Raw genomic sequence first — 22032 nt, 5'->3', positions numbered from 1 at the left:
GCCGCTCTACCCTTCTTTCAAAAGAACCCTAGGAACCCCTGGAGTCTGGGATCAAACTAATCCTACGTTAGAGTATGTGGTTTAGAGTATTAGAAATAATGGAATTGATCAGCAATCCCCAGAAGTTTCAGCTCTGGGAACAGAGTCATCTTCAGTCATATGACCTAGGTCTCTATAAATAATGAAGTGGTGGGTGTATTGCAGTATGGGGGGAAAAGAAACCAGGAACTTTTAAGTGGTCTGTACTCTAGCCAGACTCCCTATATTATCTTCATTATTTATGAATTACTGGAATCTTAATACTTATTTTATACTTTCGTAAATGATCACCCTTCTACTCATTTATTAATTATTTTACTATATATGTGCATATTCTTATTCCTCAAATTTCCTTCTGTTTTATTTTGAAGAAATGTAATAATATTTCAAATTACTGCCTTTGTCCCCAAGACATCTGCTTGGTACTAAGAATCCTAAGTTTGCATGAAGAAAGGAAAATATCTGCTAAGTGGTATTATATAAGCAAGTGACTTCTTTAATGGATCCTGGGCTGTTCTTTGTCTTTAAGGAAAATAAACTACAGCCATTAAAGCTTTCTAACATTACTGATGCCTAGAAAGTGTTAATCTGCAATTAGTCAATTAAGTGATATTTTTTGCTATGCTGAGCACTGCTGTTTGGTAGTTTGACAATCTGTCTGTTGAAAAGGGAAGACAGCCTTTTGAGAAAACTATTTATAGTCACTGGGTAACATTGATTATCTATGTTTGCCAGTACCTGGAGAAAGGAAAATCATCATGAACGACTCAGATTGCATATAAATATGTTGATAAATATGTTCGACAATGTTGAAATGTATTATTTCTCTTTGCTTGAAAGAAAATTGTTTGCCAATCTAAGGAAGGGATAAATGACATACACAAGGCAGGGTAGCTCCTTCTTTATCTTTCTTTGTTTCCCTGCAAAGCTAACATCTCTACTCCTCTGCAAGATGACCTCCTCCTGCATGCACACAGCAGCCACTGGCTCATAGCAGCCCGAGAGCCCCCAAATGCCTCTGAAAATTGCTGTGAAACAGAGATTTGCCTCTTCCCTGAGAACCAGAATGAGTCAGAAGCCCAGTACATATGGGAACAGTTGAGCCTTTGGATCTTCTGGGCAGTTTCTCCTTTCTGATAAGTTGTTCTTTTCCTGCAAATGATTCTCTCCCAGATAACAATCTGAGCAGGGAGGAAAAGAAGAAAGGGATAATTTGTCTATTGAGTCAAACTTCAAGCAGCATTTGATGTACCCTAGCTTTGGAAAAGGGCTTAAACTGCATTTAGTTTGTGGCAAATGTGAATTATCATCTTTCTATGTCAAGTTTTTCATGTCTTTTGATAACATAGCAGATGACACTTACTCAGAGTATTAATCATGGCACTTAACCTACTCTGAAAGAAAACTCAAATACCCTTAGGGAGAGCTCCCATTACTAGGATATCCAATATTCATTTTGCCCTAAGTGCAACCTCCAAAGATGCAGTCCTATTTAAATAATCAATTCTTCTCAATCACCCCACCCAACAATGACTGGAAATTACTCCAAAGAAAAGAAGAATGGAATAATCAACTTTGAAAGAAAGCCCTTTTTACATTAAACTTGGAACTATTTTTCCTCACTCTCATCGTTTATATTTTTCCAGTACGTATTGTAAGTAAACATATACATCAGTACATATCACTCATTGAATTTGTCAATCAAATCTAAACATCTGTAGGGGACTGGTATTTGTTTAGCCAAAAGAAACAAAGAGCAATGAATTATAAAAAGCAAGTTCTAAATGTAGCTTAATATTTGTGATAATTTTATTAATCAAGGTAAATTTGCATCTTTGCAACAGGTGTCTTGGGTATATTTTTGTTGTTGAATGTGGGTCGAAGAGTGAAAACTAACTCATAGAGTTAGAATTTGTATCTACACATTAGTTATCATTGGTCCCAAGGCAAAAGCCCTCTTCCTTTCATTTAAAAATGAATATATAGTTTGGGAAATTAACTGGTTATCCTAACATTGCAAAATATCCAAGTCTGCATTCACAGTGAAATAAACAATGTTTGGGTCTTGGAAGAGCTCCATGTAATGATAATGTGAATTACTTTAGTTCATTATTTTTATTGATCAAAAAACTTGACAGTAACAGAATCCTGCTTCATTATAGTGCTGTATAGAACAAACTATACCACAGCAACAGCCATTAGAGGAATAATTTATGATTATAATAATTCCAATCTTTTTATGACACTTTGCCCTGTATTCTTTCAATTGATCTTTACACAAACTTTATGGTTTTGGCAAGAGAAAATAAAGACCTAGATATGGTCCTTTAGTGCTTTACAGAAAGTCGTTTTCTTTAGTTACATGGATATATGTGACTTCAATGTTTAAGTAGCTTGACTTTAGAGAGTATTAGAGTAAATGTTGATAAATCTGAATAGGTGTCTCCTGGCATTCTGTGTCAATGTATCACACTGGCATGGCCTGTACTTTCCTGAAATGCTAAGTCAATGTATAGCTCCTGGATCTACACATTAGTATTATAGGCACTGAGGCAAAAACCCATTCCCCTCAAAATAACGGTGACCTTCCTAATAGAGGTAATGTCTCCTCTGTTCCTCCCCAGCAGCTTTCCAGTCACCCACAGGGATCCTCTCAGCTAAATAGCCATCAGCTTCCTTTCTAATCTTATGGTGGGAGGATAGGAAAAGGACATACTCCCTGAGGCATTTGGAAAGTTTAATTGTATTTTTGAAGCTAGTTTCTCATATGGGATGTAAAATTTTTCAAAATATAATGAATTTGAATAAAATGTAAGATAAAATGAAGGTCGCTATTCCTGATGATTAAAACTATCTTATTAAGTGATTTGCACTATATGTTCTCTACAAAGTTGATGTGTGTGATTATTTATTGATTTACCTGTGTTTTGTTGTGGCATCGTTTGTACAATGAAACCAAAATGCCACTTGTATTCTTTAACCTTAGTTAATTAAATAATTTCCTGGTTGATCTTGTTAATCCCATAGGCGTGAGGTTGAGGGGAGGATATTCACTTTTTCTGTTGCTATCTCGTTGTTAATGATTACATTTGAAGTTATTTCTACTTTTTAAAGAGACATAAACAAGTAGTCTGAAGGTATTGTATGATAGATTTTTTCCAGGTAAAATATTTCAGACCTCCAACTTGTAAGTTGCAATGAATTTCTGTTTAGGGTGATCACTGTCCCTTGGGGTTATGTTAGCTATAGCTGGCAGACAGGGGGAAGTGGGGCACCCAGAGTGTTCAGTGCTTATTTATTCTTAATGTGACAAGACAAGGGGCATCACTGAAGATCATGCAAAAAATGTGTTACTTATGTCAGTTGAATGCCCAGATATAGATAATATATGATTTAAGCATTATAATTGACTCTTTGTTCTCATTGTCAACACTTTAGGGTGAAAATGGAGACAAGAGAACCTAGGTCAATGTAGCATGTGCATTTTAAGCACAATTTTCTCTCTTTCTTGGATTGATAAACTTATTATGAGGGTGTGTTAGTCTTAGTTCTCCAGAGAAACAACAAATTAGGAGCATATATGCATATATATAGCTTATATGCATATGGTATTGGTTTACATTGTTACAAAGGCTGAGAAGTCCCAAACTGCAATCTGCAATTGGCAACTTGAGACCCAGGAGAGCCAGTGGTATATTTCCAATCTGAGTGCAAAGGCCTGAGAACCAGAAGAGCTAATGATCTAAGTAAATTCCAGTCTGAGCTCCAAGGCAGAAGAACACTCATGTCGAAGCTCAAACACAGTCAGTCAGAGAGGGGATCCTCCCTTACTCCACCTTTTGCTCTAGTCAGGCCTTCAAGGGATTGGATGAGGTCCACCCACATTGGGGAGGGCAGACTGCTTTACTCAATCTGTATTCAAAGGTTAGTCTCATCCAGAAACATCCTCACGGATACAACCAGAATAATGCTTAATGAAATATCTAGGCACCTGTGCCCAGGCAAGATGACACATAAAATTAACCATCAAAAAGGGACTAGCTATGGTCAAGGTTAAGGCTTTTGAAAGAATGATTTGCTTAAATTATCTTTCTTCTGTATAATTTCTCTATTGAAGATCCATGCACATTGCTCTGGAATGTGATTTGTCTCAGATCAATTCAATTCACCACACATTTATTGAGCCCCTATGCTTACAAGATATAATGCCAAGCTATATGGGAAATTGAGTGGCACAAAAGCCTTAAGAGTGCATAATCTGGTATTGAGAGATGAATATCCCCAGTTAGAGTGAAAGGCTGAATATAACAAGCAAAATAAGACAGACATCAATTACTTCCAAAGAGGACAAAGAAGGGAAGAATTTATTTCTACTGAATCAAGAAATACATAAGAAAAGGTTTAAATTTGCCTGGATTCTGAAAGATGAACACCTGGGCTTGAAAGTGGTTAATTTTATATTATAATAACTGTTCCAATTTGATACAAATATGTTTTTGAAGCTCAGAAAGTTTCTTGAATGAGTGAACGTAAATTGTGGCAAAAAGCCGAAAGAGAACACTAATTTTATCACAAGCTTTGCCCTTAGCCATTTTTGAGGCGGAACTATTTTGATGGAATCCCCAAAGAATTCTCTGAACATAAGACATGCAGTCAAGGTATTTGTCATCCTTCTACCCAGCTTCTACCATAAAGATATGGTCATTCAGAAGGTGGAGTGTTCATTGAGTGTCACCCAGCAGGGAAAGAATATAGACCATGAGACATCTTAAAATATAAATTTCAACCATTTGTTTCTGCAGAAAGTACTTACTCTCTGCAAAGAACTGTTGTTTTATGAAGTATTGAACCTGGAGTAATGATATAATGCGCCTTTTAGTTGCAACCTGTCTGTGATAGGTTGTAAAAAATTGTCTTGGAAACATAATTTTAATAATTAGCTTTCATATTAAGTCAAAATTATTGCACAGACGTTATTTCTATTAGCTGTATTTGTAATAGAATAAGACTGTACTAATAAACACTTCTGTAGAAGTTAATATTTGATTTATATTGATCCTGACTCATAATTCTAATCCTTAATGATTAATGGGTACTGTATGTATGTGCAAGATGGCAGGAGAGGACAGAAAAGGTGGATTTTTAGCAGGGTAATAGAGAAGGGTAAGGAGTAAACAAGATATAGGTGTTCTTTACCACAGATAAAGTCTGAAAGAGAAAACCAAAGTTTTCTACTAGAATAGTTAACAATGATGTGTGTTATTCATGTAGCAGCCATTATGTATTAAGTTCTGTGCTAGGCATCTCGACATTGAGAGATCCCATATTATTTACAACCTTATATAAGAAAGAATCTGAGATTGAGACAAAATTCAGTAGTTTTTACTTTTTCATTTTTTTAAATTTACACAGAAAGCAAATAATAGAGCTCAGATTCAAATAAGAATTAATTTTACTTCAGTCATTCCAAAGCTCATACCCTTTTTAATATATCACATGGTTCTTATAAAGCCCAATCAGTTTATTTATTTCATCATTGAGATGTCTCTTGCATTCTTCATCCCTTTATACACTTCCTCTGTCCTTGACTTGGCTTGAATGAACTCTTTCTTATAGCATTGCAATGTTTTTTTCAATCTGATTTTTCTGCCTCTAGTTTTCCATTTATGCCAGTTGTCTATTGATTGTCTCTCCACTTCAAATGCACTCTTGTTTGTTCATTTGTGTCACCTAGTTTGTGATATAGCTGAAATCTATAAACATTTCTCTTTTGCCCACAAACACAAGGTTTGCTCTGTTAGTCAAAAGTGCCACACAGGTACTGCAAATCCATAGCAGAGGAAGAGGTTTGTCTTTCTGATCCTAAAGGGTTGTTTTGTTTGTTTATTTGATTAAATGCCCAGAAAATTGGCAAGACTTGGTGTACAGTAAACACTAAGAAGGATGTTAACTTTGCTTTAATATAAATAATTTTATTACAACAGAGATGTCTCATCAAGAAATGAGATACTTGTGCATGTACATATTTCCTTACAGAAAAATGTGTTCAATATAGTTAGCTATTCCTGTTGCAATGATCCTCCCACCTCAGCCTCCTAAAGTGTTAAGATTACAGGCATGAGCCACCATGCCTGGCCATTAGCTATTCTTGAACATAAGTCAGAGCAAGGCAGAGTGAATGTTAAATGAGTGAATATTGCAAAGGAACTCAAATTCCAGATAAGACATCTGGGAAAGGTAATTGTTAAGATCCTTTGACCCTTGATAATTTATTCTTGATTTCATAGAAAAACAATCCAATGAAACATTTACTGCCTCTCTTCTTAAATACTCATTTGTGTGTGTGTACCTTGTCTTACCAGTGTGTGTTTTTTTTTTGCTTCTAACAGTGTTCTCAAGGATGTACCAGTTATACAGTAGAGTTAATTTATTTGTAGTGAATAGGGATGCAAGTTCCTACTTCTAATTTTCAGTTTTAATCACCAGAAAATGCATGGCTGCTTGATGGAAAATACTAGAGTTTAATATGAAAATCTTCATGTCAACATTTCAGTTTTCCCTCATTGCCTTGTTTCCCTAACAAATACTCCACATTCTCCACTGTTTAGCAGACAATAAATCAGTGCTGTGGCTCATTTAACACTCATATTGGAAGGGATTTATTCTCTCTAAAGCTTCAGCAGTTGGGCCAAATACTCAATTTTTATATTTTCAACCCCCCAAATCCAAAAGATGTGATATGAACCAAACTAACAACACAAACAAACTCTCTGGGGGAAAAATAATACAGTGGATTTAAAATCACTCATAGATAAAATGAGGACACATTCATCTGGGTGGTATAGAATTTCTCTCCTCTGCTCTGGAGGGTGCATTCCTTTTCAGCAGCAAAAATCTATCTCCTTTGGTCAAAGAGATGATTTACTCTCCAGAGCCAAGACAAAAATCCTGTTGGATATTAGAATTTGGAGAGTTCTATGGCCTCCAAACAGGAATTTATATACCAGAACTGGTCAATGGTCCATCTAGTCGAGCCTCCTGCTTCCTCCTGCATCGAATGATGGATGTGTTAGAAGAAAGGAATGAACTCTCCATGATGCCCCTAATTGAGAAAAATAGCCACACCAAGGAAATTTCTTCCTAACTCTGGTACTGGGTTAGTTTATTTCATCATGCCTGAGGCCTGATAGCTATTTACCTCTATACTACTGTTACAGAGAAATTCTTTTAATTTTATTTTTGGTAGGAACACACTATTAAATTTCTCATAAGTATTTAATTCTTAATTGAATCTTATTAACTTCTGCTGATTAACAACTCACTGTAGAGTGAACAAGCAATCACATTCCACCTCTTAATTTTGCTTAAAAACGTCCAGCTAAATGTACATAAAATAGTGATACCTCTTACTTTATTTCTTAATATTATAAGTCTATAAAAAATGTGAACCACTGGAAGTCAACACATAAAAAATTCTCTGTAATTAGTTATAAAATGTATTATTTGGTTATTAAACTACAAGGAGTGAAAGTTCAATTCATGACTTGTGAGTGTTTCAAGCCCACTCTGTATTATTTGCTTAAACCTTTTAAGAACCTCATATTTCTTTACTAGGAGAAAATTGCCACTGAGCTAGACTACATTAACATGAAATATGTTTAACGATATCCTTGCTTGGAAACTACTAACAATGTGTTAACAGTTTTCCAGGACACTGTGGACAGTGTATTTTATTTTTTTCGACAACAGGGCTGCAAACCACTTTATTCAACTCTGTATTACGTTGTTAAGCCTTCGATGGAAGGACTTTAAGTAAACAATCTATGTCATCAAAGGACTCAACTCATTGTCATCACCTATAGAATGTTGAGCAATAAGGCCAAGGTCAAATCTTGCATTAGAACTCTGTGCTACTGTGGGTTCACTGCTACTCAGGCTTTGAGAGCAGGCATTTATGCTTGTTGGCAGACTAATTAAGGGAAATGATATGCCAAAAGAGTTCTCGCCTCATCATTTTTTAAAATGTGTTTACTCATAACTGTGCTTGGATTGGTGGTCAGAAGGGCTAGAAGAAGCACTAATCCTCCAACAATTCTCTAATTCTTTTTGCACGAACAGCTTACGTTATCACCTATTTTGAGTGAAAAGCCATAAATTGGTCCCAGGTAATCATAAATCATGTAGTCAAATATGAAAGCTCGTTCCTCTGAATGGTAATAGGTTAACAATCAAATATTTATTTATATGATTAATGTGAATGGGGTTTATTTAAACAGCATAGAATGAACATCAAGAGAACAGGACTTCTGCCTGCATGGCCCCAGATTTGAACCCTTGGCCCAAACAGTCATTTCTATGTGCAATTAGGCAAGCCATGTATTGTCTATTAACCTACTTCATAAGAGTGACACACACTTTTAGATCATTGTTTATATTATTAACACTATCATTATATTTTATGATTTATAAATTATGTGATTAATGTGAATAAATAAATTATGTGAACAGAGTATTCTACAACTAAACTACTTTTAAAAACCAGAGCAGATTATGAGTTATTTGAAAGAGAGATAGAGAAAAACAAATAAAACTTTGACAATAATATGTTGCTCTTATGTAGCATATTCCATTGTTTTCCTTATTTGAGTTTCACAAACATCATGTGGGGTATGTTAATTATTATTAAAAAACTTTGAGAAGAGTATATTTTTCCCTCTAGGAACTAAGCTCCTTTAGAAAAATAATGTGAACATACTTTTGTACTGTTACAAGGTAATACTAGACTGATAAATATGTCCTCACAAATGGACATAGCACTTGAAAAGGTTTTGGAGCTATATGGCTCTGTACATGTCATTATTATATTGTTTTTAAGTGAATATCATTTTCTCCAAGCCCATGCATATGTGTATAAGCTTCTGTTAGAGGTAAACAGGTAGATGACAAGTTGTTTCTTTGCTTAAATTTTAGTTGCAAGGCAAATTTCCTAACAGCCTCTGTTCCATGTACCTGAAGAGAAAAACAGAAGACAGGAAATGTACAAACTGGCAAGAATTTGAACTCAGCATGCACTGACATGGGCAATGTGAACACCCTAGAATGTATACTAACACCCAAGTATGCAAAATCTACAGGGTCAAGAATAGAATCTGATACATAACGAATGCTTCATGAATATTTCCTTATAAACACACACACATCTATTACATTTTAGAGGATAACTTATTTTATTTAGTGTGTAGTTTTAAAAAATGTTTAAGTGATACAAAATAATTGCACATGTGAGTTACAGAGTCATATTTTGATACGTGTATATAATGTCATGATCAAATTTGAATAATTAGCATATCCATCTCCTGAAACATTATTTCTTTGTGTAGAGAACATTCTAAATCCTTTCTTCTAGCTATCTGAAAATATACAATGCATTTTTATTAACTATAATTACCTTATAATGCTATAAAGCCTTAGACTTCTCCTTCTAGCTATAATTATGTATCCATTATACAACCTCTCCTTATCCTTCCCTCCCCCCTACCCTTCTCAGCCTTGAAGAGCCACAATTCTACTCTTTATTTTTAGGAGCTAAACTTGTTATCTCTCACATATGAGTGAGAACATGTGATATGTGTATTTCTGTGACGGACTCATTTCACTTAATATAATGTACTCCAGGTTCATCCATGTTGCCATAAATGACAGGATTTTATTCTCTCAAGGCTGAATGGTATTCCACTATGTATATATGAGCATATTCTTTATCCATTCATCTGCTGATAAAGACTTAAGATGACTCCATATCATGACTATTGTAAAGAGTGCTGCAATAAACATGGGAGCACAGATATCTCTTTGATATACAGATTTCCTTTCCTTTAGATAAATACCCAGTAGTAGGATTACTGGATTGTATAGTATTTCTATTTGTAGATTTTTTGAAAAATCTGATACTGTTTCCCATAACATCTGTACTAACTGACATTCTCACCAACAGTGTATGAGAGTTCCCTTTTCTCCACATCCTTGCCAACATTTGTTATTTTTCATTTTTTTGATGAGTCATTCCAACAAAGTTAGCCATCTCATTGTAGTTTTGATTTGCATTTCCCTGATGATTAGTGATGTTAAGCATTTTTCCACATAATTGTTGGCCATTTGTATGTCTTCTTTTGAGAAATGTCTATTCAGATACGTTGCCCATTTTTAATAGAATTATTTGTGGGGTTTCTTTTTGCTGTTGACTTATTTGAGTTTTTTACATATTCTGGATATTAATCTATTGTCAGATGAATAATTTGCAAACATTTTCTCCCATTCTATAGGGGTCTCTTCACTCTCTTGTTTCCTTTATTGTTCAGGAGCTTTATAGTTTGATAAGACTGCATTTATCTATCTTTGCTTTTGTTGCCTATGCTTTTGAAGTTTTATCCATAAAATTTTTGCCCAGAACAAAATTCTGAAGTATTTTTCCTATGTTGTCTTGTATTAGTTCTACAGTCTGAGGTCTTATATATAAGTCTTTAATTCATTTTGAGTTGATATTTGTACATGTAGAGAAATAGATGTCTAGTTTCATTCTTATGCATATGAATATTCAGTTTTCACAGCATTATTTATTGAAGAGGTTGTCCTTTCCACAGTATATGTTCTTGACACCTTTGTTAAAATCAATTGCCTTAAATATGTGGATTTATTTCTAGCATTTGCTATTCTATTCCATTGGTCTATTTGTCTCTCTTTATACCAGTACCATGCTGTTTTGGTTGTTATAGCCTTGTAATATATTTTGGAGCCAAGTTTTATGATGCCTCCAGCATTGTTTTGTTTTTGCTCAGAAATGCTTTGGCTATTCAGAGGCATTTGTGGCTGCATACAAATTGTTTTCTAGGATTTTTTTTTTATTTCTGCGAAGAATACCATTGGTATTTTGTTAACAATTGCATTGAATCTGGGCCGGGCGCGGTGGCTCACGCCTGTAATCCCAGCACTTTGGGAGGCTGAGATGGGCGGATCACAAGGTCAGAAGATTGAGACCATCCTGGCTAACACAGTGAAACCCCATCTCTACTAAAAATACAAAAAATTAGCCAGGCGTGGTGGCGGGCATCTGCAGTCCCAGCTACTCAGGAGGCTGAGGCAGGAGAATGGCCTGAACCTGGGAGGCAGAGCTTGCTGGGAGGCGGAGCTTGCTGTGAGCTGAGATTGCACCACTGCACTCCAGCCTGGGGGACAGAGCGAGACTCCATCTCAAAAAAGTAAAAATAAAAAAAATTTTAAAAAATTAAAAAAAAATTGCATTGAATCTGTAGGTCAGTTTGGGTAATATGGACATTTTAAGAATATTAATTATTCTAATCCACAAACATGAGGTGTCTTTTTATTTTTTGGTGCACTCTTCAATTTCTTTAATCAATGTTGAGTAGTTTTTATTGTAGAGATGTTTCACCTCCTTGGTTAAATTTATCCCTAGGTATTATTTTTTGTAGCTATAGTAAATTGGATTGCTTTCTTTATTTCATTTTCAGCTACGTCATCATTATTGATGTATAGAAACACTACTCTTGGTGGAGGCAGTTCTAATGGCTTTCATTTGGCCTTTCTCACCGTAATAGTCCTCACCCTACAGATCAGGGAACCAAGGTGGGGATTCTGCCAGCTGCTGATAGGTCTATTCAAATTATGCATCTGGACCTGGGGAAATAACCAGAAGATGGGTTTGGGAACCCATATAAGTTGAACCTGAGCTTGAACTCCATTAATCACCTGACCCTCATAACACCCTATTTTAAATGGAGGGCCACAGTGATGTTTCAGGCCCTGAAATCAATGTCAGTTCAGAGTCAGCATCCAGCAGTCCCAAAAAGTTCTGATTATTTTCCTTTCCCCAGTATATATTTACTCCAGTAAAAGGTCAGAGTTTCCTTTGGGGAAGGATGTAAAAGATTGGCAGTTTAAACTGTTGGCAGTATACTGGGGTCCTTCCTCAAGGGGACTCAGCCTCCCCTTCATTCAAGGGGTTCTGGGTCTATAAACTGGCTCAAGTCTGGAAATTGATTGAGGGTCTACGATTCTCTATTTTTTTTTTTTTTTTTTTGAGAGGGAGTTTCGCTCTGTCGCCCCGGCTGGAGTGCAGTGGCGCGATCACGGCTCACTGCAAGCTCCGCCTCCCAGGTTCATGCCATTCTCCTGCCTCAGCCTCCCAAGTAGCTGGGACTACAGGCACCCGCCACTGCGCCAGGCTAATTTTTTTTTTTTTATTTTGTAGTAGAGACGGTGTTTCACCTTGTTAGCCAGGATGGTCTCGATCTCCTGACCCTGTGATCCACCCGCCTCGGCCTCCCAAAGTGCTGGGATTACAGGTGTGAGCCACCGCGCCCAGCCTGTGATTCTCTATTTTTATGATTCAAGTTAGACTTGTTTTCACTTGATCTAGACGTTTTCTGCATATACAGATCAAGTAAGAACGTAACAGGCTTTCCATTTATTTTGCTTCAAGGAGCACCATGATTAATTAGACAATGTTGTAGATCTACATGGGTCAGACTATTCTGATTGTTGTTTTTCCTCTGCTGTCTCTTGCTGTAACCATGTCCATCTTGCCTTTGGCAATTGAGTGCTGCCACTTGGCCCCTGCCACCTTGGGATCCAGTTACTCCCAATGCATTTAGGTTTTAAAATTAAGTGACTGTGGTTCTCACTGTATGGTCTGGAATACAGAGGAGAAATCTCAGAGGTCTTCAAGGATGCTGGTTTTCTCCTCACAAATCTATTTCTCAGAGTATTAATGAAAGGTGTATCTTCTGGACCCTCCCAGTGTGGGTGAGTAGGTTTTATGTGAAAAATCCACCTTAGCATTCTAACTCCCTAAGCCTTTGAATCTCTTCCTTTATATTAAACCAAGGAAGATAAGGCATTTCTAGCTCTCATGGTGGGCCAGCTTTTGATCCATATTTCAGCCAACCAAACAAATAATTAGGACTTTTATTAACTCCCCAAGCTGCAACATTAAATCCCTGCTTAGTGAGGCCATGTTAATAAATTCAACCCGATCCAGCTTTATTTCCTTCTCCCATTATCCTACAACCTTAATTTCCATTCCCATACATGTTTTCCCAGTTTTCTGCTTGTATACAAAATAGAACACTTAGCTAGTTCTTTGGAGTATAGCACACTTCCTCATTGCACCTCACTTTTAGGGGCTTCTGGGACTTGAGTCCAGTCATTGTTCTAGAAGAAAAGAGGCATGGTGGGGGTGGGTCCCCAGGAGAACCAGCATTGTCTTGCTTGTCAACTGCCTCAGGGGTTGCCATTATTGTTTCCTCAGGCAATGCATGGTTAATTCCTCCAGACAGAGGCAGAAAGATGAATACCACTGTGAGGGCTGTTGCCACTGCCACTGGGAGTAGGGAGGCCACCTCCCCTGGCAGAAAAGGCTCATCAGAATTTAGGAGCTCATTGTCCCCACGCTTCATCGGAGTCCTCCCATACATCCTTATTCCAATGTACAGTATCCTATTCTTTTCCAGTCAATGTCCTTATTTTAACAGTAGTCACACTAAGAGGCTGAGAGTTCACCTTTTGTTGTAAGTCAGCTAATGACATGATGAGGGCTTGTGTTTGATTTTCAACAATCTTAACCTTGTGGCTACAGGAGAGAAGATTCTCCTTCAGAGAATACTTACAAGCTTTTAGGCTACTTATGTGCATCTGCAGCTGAGAGTCCAAATTCCTGAGCTTGTCATTTAATTCCATCTATTTGTTTAGTGATGTCAGGAGCAATCAACCAACATTTCTTGGTTTTCCACAAATATTTGAAGTAGAGTCCTTAGCATTTGAAGGTCTAATGAGATTAGAAAGCCAATTGTAGAAACCTCAAAACTGATTAAAATTCATCTTTAACATTCCGTTCCTTTAGAACAACTTCTGGTACCAAAATCTCTATTACTCAGGGTTCTCCAAAGGGAAAGAAACAATAGATTTATATAAAAGAGAATTTTTGGGGGGAGTTGGCTCACACAATCAGAAAGGTGAAGTACCATGATACGCCATTTGCAAGCTGGCTCAGTCCAAGTCCAAAAGCCTCAACACCAGGGAATTGACAATGCAGCCCCTAGTCTGAGGCTAAAGGTTTGAGAGCTCCTGGAAGGCCACTGGCGCAAGTCCCAGAGTCTACAAGCTGAGTAATCTGGGGCCTGATGTCTAAGGACAGGAGGAACAAAAGGCAATCCAGTCTAAAAGGGAGAAAGAGAAGGAACAAAGCAAGTTGAATATCCACCCTACTTCCCCAAGCCTTGTTCTAGCCAGACCCTCAGTTTATTGAATGGTACTTTTCTAATTGATGTCCTCACTTGAACAGTAAACACCCTACAATGCTGAGAGTTCACCTTTTGTTGTAAGTCAGCCAATGCCATGATGAGGGCTTGTGTTTTATTTTCAACAATTTCAACCTTGTGGCTAGAGGAGAGGAGGGTCTTCCCACCCACTGAGGGTGGGTCTTTCTCCTCCAGTCCACTGACTCACACGCCAGTCTCTTCTGGAAATACCTTCATGGACAGGTCCAGAAACAATGCTTCGCCAGCCCCATCTAGGCCTCCCTTAATCCAGTCAAGTTGACACCTAATATTAACCATCACACAAAGTGAGAGAAAAGTCTCAAAAATAATTCATAAATAATCTTTTCTGAAATATTTGGTTTACCAGAAGGAGGAAATGCATTGCCAATTGCAATTTAATTCACTGAATTAATTTTGACTTGATTACATCCCTTTATAGTTTTCTTCCTTTCTACATTCTTGCCCTTTCTCTTCGCATTTTGTACACATGAAGCACACTGTCTTTTCAACATTCGGTTACCTAGTATTTTTATAAAGGTAAAATATTGTTACAGAGAACATCAGGGGTTATCTTGAAATAATTAAAATAATAAGGCTAAAGGTGATAGAAGCTAATATTTATTTCAGGCTTACCAGTTTGAGATTTCACTTTATGTCCATTACAATTGGAATGTCAGCTCAAAAGGAGCAGAGATTTTGAGAGTCCTGTGCACTGATGCTTTCTTGATGTCTAGAGTAGTGCTTGTAGGCACTCAGTGAATATTTATTGAATATTGTCGAATGGTCTCAAATTCTACGAACAATGCAGCAATGAAGATATTATTCAATATTATATCCTACTGCTTGGAGACTGATGGGTTGTGCCATGCTACTGGCTTCTCTCATTTTCCAGCTTGCAGATGAGTTATGTATCTTTCCAAACATATATAGGTGAGAAATCAGATAAGCATGAAATCTGGATCTGCTAAAAGATGATCTTGGAAAATTACTTTCATTTCATCTAGACTGCTCAATGCACAGAAATTTGTAGAAGTATGTCGCATGATTACTTATACCTACTGAGCAAGTGGACACACAGATTCTCTAGATTAATTAGGATTGGGGGATAGTAGACTTATATAAAAGGATTCAGAAATCAAACCTAAGTCTGATTATAACCATGTGTTTCCCTGTAATCTATATTCCCTGGCAAGGAGAAATTAATGGAAAGAGGGTAGAGTAAAGACATAAATTCTGAATGTTATCTAATGTTTATAGTGTTACTGTATGCGTGTGCACATGTTTGTATGTGTGGGAGAGTGTGAGAGAGAAAGTGTAATGGAGATGGCTTGGAATGTATCTTAGATTCTTCTCTGATGAATTATTCATCTGTTAGAGTTTTAGTGATTGCATCTTTCAAAATGTTTGTGTAATTGCTTATCTAGGTAAACTTGATTTTTCACACGTCTTTGCACGAACATAACTTTGCATATAACTCTATTTCTGAAAGCACAATATAATGCTGATTTAATTATTTGGCTAAAAGTACTGCCCTTCACTCCAGATAGTGAATATCCTAATGAGAAAAGGAAGTGAGTCTTATTTCATACATGCCACAAGCATCGTGGGGCTTCAATTAATGTGTGCTGAATTAAATTGCTAGAGATGTAACAACTACTTTAGTTTCAGAATAATAAAAGCAAACACTTACCAAACACTGTAGGCCAAGCACAATAGTCTAGGTGATATATCTAGAGCATCTAATATCCTCAATAATCCAACCAAATGAGGACTATTATCATCATTCACATTTTCCTGATTAAAAAAATTAGGGTGAGGTAATATGTTCAAGGTTATGCAGGTAGTGAAAAGAAAAATGGAAATTTATACAAAGGCCCAATTCTTATCTGTTTTTCTTGGGAGAAATGAGGCTCATCTCTTTATCTTCAGGTAAGTTACTTCCTGAAGTAACTTCAGGAGAAGCAGTGATCTGTGCCATGCTGTTTGTGAAGTATCTAAAAGTACCATCTGAGTCTTATGACAGCCAATCTAGTGATATTTCCACTACTTCATTAAACTCTGACCTACTTGTAGATGACAACACATCTGCCTTGTTGAAAGTCATATCCCAGAACTTGGTATAGTGACCCTCATATTGTATGTAGCCAATAAATATTTTCTGAATTAATGATTGAAACACGATAGAGGTCATTGAAAGTCATATCCCAGAACTTGGTGTAGTGACCCTCATGTCGTATGTAGTCACTAAATATTTGTTTGCTCAATTAATGATTAAAACACAATAGAGCTCTCTCGATTTCCATAAGAACTTGATCCTAAGTTAAAAGGTAACAATTTAAGACACACAATTGCAGTGTTAAGGCCTCCATCTATAAAAGAGCACATTCTTTATTGCCTTGCAGACCAATAATCATTAACAGACTGGATATCAAGTTTGAATAATAATATACTGAGCTAGGTTTTATAAGGACATTAATTCACATGCACATCTACAACAATCCCTGAGGACTTTGTAGAATGTGAATATAGACGTTATGTGATTCATGCCTTAGCTAGGCACCTCTGGGGCATGTCATGATGGCTTGCATTCAGCCACAAGTTGGTGAGAAATATTTGGAAATGTCAGAGCTAGCAAAAGAACATAAAATGTGCAATTGAAAACTCACCCAGAGATTTCAGTGAGGCTAACTCTTCTGAGATCTGCAAGAGGCAGTAAGCCAAACCTCAGCACTGTCTCAGTGATCAGATAAACACACGTTTGCATGTGACAGTAGCCTTTAACAGATGATCTGTGGGAGCCTGCCAGGGGAGGTGGCCTGATTAGCACTTGACTGGGTGCTCTTCCCTGCTTTCTGCCCTGCGCCAGTTTCTGGTTTTGTTGCTCAGACAGGCTTGCTTCCTTTGTAACACTGGTATGCAGCCACAGTTTGGGTCCATTTATTTCACACTCTTATCAATTCTTTTAGTGTGTAATGGAAGGCTTCACTTGGAGCACTAAGACATAGGATGGGTGTAGCAAACCTGTGCACCACACACACAAGGTTAAATCAACCTCATTGCCAGGTAAAAATTGAAAATTGTCAGGACCCTAATGCCAACTTTTTTTTCTCCCCTGCCTTTTTTTTTTCTTTTAAAATTTATCATTGAAATGGAAAAAAAAATGTTTATTTCAATGTGCAGGTATCTTAATCCCTCACTCAGTTTATGACTATCAAGAAGGACAGTTTAAACCGTTAAAAGAGAATTAAAGAAAAATTCTGTAAGTATGGCTTCTATCTGTAGCTCTTCCATGAAGTAGCTAGGCACTCTGCCTTGCGTGTGAGGTAACTTCCGCAACATGAGAGATAAATGATTTCTAGTGATCTGTTTTATCCTCTATAATTCAATAATTTTTTTGTTTGAATATTATCTTTAATTTTTTCTGAAAGAATCACTTATTATGCTCAATATAGTAGCCATACAGAAGAGAAATCTGTAATTCCTAGAATCCATAACTCCCACTTTTCTCGTGCTACGTGGAGTTCTGGGGTTTAAGTATGACATGGTTTGGCTGTGTCTTCTCCCAATCTTCACCTTGAATTATAATAATCTCTGTGTGCCAAGGACAGGGCCAGGTGGAGATAACTGAATCATGCAGGTGGCTTCCCTCCTACTGTTCTTGTGGTAGTGAATAAGTCTCATGAGATCTGATGGTTTTATACATGGGAGTTCCCGGGCACAAGCTCTCTTGCCTGCCACCATGTAAGAAGTGCCTTTGCTTCTCCTTTGCCTTCCATCATGATTGTGAGGCCTCCTCAGCCATGTAGAACTGTGAGTCAGTTAAACCTCTATCATTTATGAATTACCCATTCTCAGGTATGTCTTTATTAGCAGCATGAAAAAGAACTAATACAAAGTACTTTGGTGTGTTTGAAATATTTGCTACATACTAAATATTTTTCAAGTATTAGATCTCTTGTCTGTTTTACTTTTTTCTTATTTTCTTTTTCCCATGTAAGTTTAGCAAGTGATGTTAAAAAAGTAAAAGTATTAAAAGCTGCTAAATTAATTGCACAATTAGAAACAACTTTGAGACTTTTGCATCTGACCATGCTGTATGATTTTATTAAACCTGCAATCTCACACAAAAAAATTAGAATTCAGGATACGATGTGTTTAAATATAGCTCCTTGAAGGCATCAGAGCATGTCCAAGGAGCCATGACTTGAGAGAACAAGATACCATAGATTAGATAAATTCATTGAAATGAGCCTGATGTACTGCAATCTAAAAAATTATGCAATTGTTAGAAGTGATAGTTACAACTAAAATTTTTAATTTAAATGAGCCAAACAGAAAATTAGAAACAATGATAGATCTTGAATTAATTTTTGTACAAGATGTAAGGAAGGGATCCAGTTTCAGCTTTCTAAATATGGCTAGCCAGTTTTCCCAACACCGTTTATTAAATAGGGAATCCTTTCCCCATTTGTTTTTTTTGTCAGGTTTGTCAAAGATCAGATGGTTGTAGATCTGTGGTATTATTTCTGAGGGCTCTGTTCTGTTCCTTTGATCTATATCTCCGTTTTGGTACCAGTACTGTGCTGTTTTGGTTACTGTAGTGTTGTAGTATAGTTTGAAGTCAGGTAGCGTGATGCCTCCAGCTTTGTTCTTTTGGCTTCTTAAATGTTAGACTTAAAACCTTAAGAACTCTAGAAGAAAACCTAGGCAATACCATTCAGGACATAGGCATGGGGCAAGGACTTCATGTCTAAAACACCAAAAGCAATGGCAACAAAAGCTAAAATTGACAAATTGGATCTAATTAAACTAAAGAGCTTCTGCATAGCAAAAGAAACCACCATCAGAGTGAACAGGCAACCTACAGAATGGGAGAAAATTTTTGCAATCTACTCATCTGACAAAGGGCTAATATCCAGAATCTACAAAGAACTCAAACAAATTTACAAGAAAAAAAAAAACCCCATCAACAAGTGGGCAAAGGATATGAACAGACATTCCTCAAAAGAAGACATGCAGCCAACAGACACATGAAAAAATGCTCATCATCACTGGCCACCAGAGAAATGCAAATCAAGACCACAATGCGATGCCATCTCACACCAGTTAGAATGGCGATCATTAAAAAGTCAGGAAACAACAGGTGCTGGAGTAGATGGGGAGAAATAGGAACACTTTTACACTGTTGGTGGGACTGTAAACTGGTTCAACCATTGTGGAAGACAGTGCAGCGATTCCTCAAGGATCTAGAACTAGAAATACCATTTGACCCAGCCATCCCATTACTGGGTATATACCCAAAGGATTATAAATCATGCTGCTATAAAGACACATGCACATGTATGTTTAATGTGGCACTATTCACAATAGCAAAGACTTGGAACCAACCCAAATATCCATCAATGATAGACTGGACTAAGAAAATGTGGCACATATACACCATGGAATACTATGCAGCCATAAAAAATGATGAGTTCATGTCCTTTGTAGGGACATAGATGAAGCTGGAAACCATCATTCTCAGCAAACTATCACAGTGACAAAAAAACCAAAGACTGCCTGTTCTCACTCATAGGTGGAATTGAACAATGAGAGCACTTGGACACAGGAAGGGGAACATCACACACCAGGGCCTGTTGTGGGGTAGGGGGAGGGGGGAGGGATAGCATTAGGAGATATACCTAATGTAAATGATGAGTTAATGGGTGCAGCACACCAACATGGCACATGGATACATATGTAACAAACCTGCACATTGTGCACATGTACCCTAGAACTTAAAGTATAATAATAATAAAAAGAACTTAGAACCTGGTGAAATTGATATTTCAAAATATCAGAGAAAATATAAATAATTCAATAAATGTATAGATCTCAACAATAAATGTTGAGATAAAAAAAGAAACAAGATAGAAAAGATTAACTGGAAGCTAACTAGGTAAAAAATTATCGTAACTGACAGAGGGAAAGACTTTTAAATACAGAAAAAAAGCTTAGATATTCATATGAGACAAGTTAAAAAATTCAAGCATGCATGAGTTTAAAGTATCAAGAGAAAAGAAATAGAATGTGGTAACAACAATATTTGAACATTATTTGTAGAGATAGTTCCAAAATTGATGAAAGACATCAAACCACAGATTCTCAAATATCTAATTGCACATAGCAGAATACTTACAATAAAACCACACTGAGATAGATTATACAAAATTACTGAAAGCCAAAGAGGAATAAGAAAAAATTACAGAAGCTACAATATGTTCAAAGGAGCAATAATTAAATTACTGGCTTGTTTTACAGTAGAAAAAAATAAAGCCAAGGTAAAGATAATAATTACCTGACCTGATTAAAAGAACAAATTCAACAACTATTCCTATAACAACACAAGTTTGAAAGTGAAAGGAGGACAAGATATGCTCGGCAACACAATTCAGGAAAACACTTATATGGCTGTGCTAATATTCAATGAGGTAGCTCTAAGGAAGTGTATATTATGAAAGATCTATTTCCTAAAATAAAAGAGTCAGTCTTATGAAATAATTTAGCACTTTAAAACTTGTAGTCATCTAAAAACGTACCCTAAAAAAGAAAAAAAAAACTAACAGAAATAAAAGAAGAAATAGATATATTTGCAATTAGAAGGGGAGATTTTAAAATGCCATCTTTTGATACTAATAAAACAACAAGCAGGCGAACAATTCTGCAAGGATATCCATAGTAAACTATGTAGACTTAATTGATAGATATAGAACCATAAACCTCAAACTTCACAACACACATTGTTTTTCAGCCTTAAATTTCACAATACACTTTTTTTTAAGTGCACATGGGACATTTAACCAAAATTAACAATATGCAGATCTGTAAAACAAGTCTCAAGAAGTTTTAAAGTATTGTTCATTCAATTTGTCTAGGTATAGTCGTCTTGAATTTAAATGTAAATCAATATTACAAGGCATAGGAGGCTTCATCCATACCAAATTTACTTAGCTTTAACAAAAGATAAATATATGCAATACAGCATGAATACCAGGAGCATAGCAGTAATATCAGGCACACCATCTCATGTCTCCAATATGCTCTTGGGAGGTGCATGCCAATGACCAGTTTAGTTTAGAGAAGCTAGCCTCTCTGGGGCTCCTTCAGCTTTTATGACATGTTGATTACATAATACTCTCCTGAATGTGTGCTTTGCTTCCATTGTCCAGAGTAGCTCAGTATCATCCATAACAGGTTACTCAATAAGCAATCTCAACAATAAAGTACAGGTACTCATCAAAACATAGCACTCATTGTGAACCTAGTATATTCCTATATATTTCTTGACTTATTATAAACTAATTCTACATGTATCATTCATGTACAGGTCTTTCTGAGGTTACAGAGAAGAATTCAGATCAGCTATTAACTCACCTTCCAGAACAGAAAATAATTAAAATGAAAATAATTATAACACATTAAACTATTTGGAAATTAAACAATACATTTCTAAATAAATCATGGTCCAAGAAAGAAAGAGAACAAAAAAATTTGTGGGACACAGGGAAAGTTGTGTTTAGAAAGAAGTTATAAGTCTAGGAAATTAAACACCATAAAGTATAGAAGGAAGGGAAAATAAGATTTAAAACAAATCTGTAGTAGAAATAATAAAGCCAAAGGT

General features: G+C 36.4%; 1 long non-coding RNA gene across 1 annotated transcript in view; it reads right to left on the bottom strand.

The window, feature by feature from the left end:
- Nucleotides 1-934: 934 nt before the first annotated feature.
- LOC131381490 (uncharacterized) overlaps nucleotides 935-22032 on the bottom strand; it is a 56415-nt gene continuing 35317 nt past the window's right edge. The window contains exon 5 of the long non-coding RNA XR_009210259.1: nucleotides 935-1220. This is a non-coding gene — a long non-coding RNA (uncharacterized LOC131381490). The remainder of the gene's footprint in view (nucleotides 1221-22032) is intronic.

Source organism: Hylobates moloch, unplaced genomic scaffold (assembly GCF_009828535.3).
Source record: "Hylobates moloch isolate HMO894 unplaced genomic scaffold, HMol_V3 SCAFFOLD_16, whole genome shotgun sequence".
In the NCBI taxonomy this organism is placed as follows: Eukaryota; Metazoa; Chordata; class Mammalia; order Primates; family Hylobatidae; genus Hylobates; species Hylobates moloch.
The sequence above is the reverse complement of the archived record's forward strand: the minus strand, read 5'-3'. Positions and strand labels throughout refer to the sequence as shown.